The following is a 641-nucleotide window of genomic DNA, read 5'->3' as shown; positions in this document are numbered from 1 at the left end:
GCCTCGGACGAGCGCCGCCCCCACGTCGCCTAGGGCTCGCCCGGAGTTCCTCAGATCTTCCCGAGGTTTCCAGAAACGAAACTCGGCTATCAGCAAGCCCTTCCCCCGGTTTACGGTCCCAGTAGGCGTAGTCGAGTGGACGGAGGAGGCCACACTCGGAGCGGCTTATTAACGGAGCACGGTCTAGCTAGACAGGGACACCCTGTGTGAAGGGAGGGCACGGGGAAGCTCCGGAGCCCCTACCTCTGTCCCGACGCGCCGAATCGGGCGAGAGTTGTGTGCTTAGGGAGTTTTTGCAGTTATACTAGTGTACTCCTAACTTCCGGGGCATTGGAGGATTCTTCTCGTCGGGGTGGCGTTGGGGCGTCCTCCCTACCCCCGCAGCCAACCCTGAACACGGCGCTCGGGCCTTCGGCGCTAGGCGCGCTCCTCAAGCCGACTGAGCGCAGGGCGCCCGCGGGAGGAGGCGGGGGCAGAGCCCTATGCAAATGAAGAGGGCGTGGCCAGAGCGACGCTCGGGGCCCCGGAAGCCCAGTATAAAAAAAGTACAGAAGATACTTCCCTTGCACAATTGCTAAAGCTCCAGAGGCGCGAGCGAGTGCGGGTCACGGAGGCACCGGGAGCCGCCACCTCCGGGTCCA

Source organism: Fukomys damarensis, unplaced genomic scaffold (genome assembly GCF_012274545.1).
Source record: "Fukomys damarensis isolate Sample0158 unplaced genomic scaffold, DMR_v1.0_HiC HiC_scaffold_14, whole genome shotgun sequence".
NCBI lineage: Eukaryota > Metazoa > Chordata > Mammalia > Rodentia > Bathyergidae > Fukomys > Fukomys damarensis.
Note: the sequence above shows the minus strand (reverse complement) of the source record.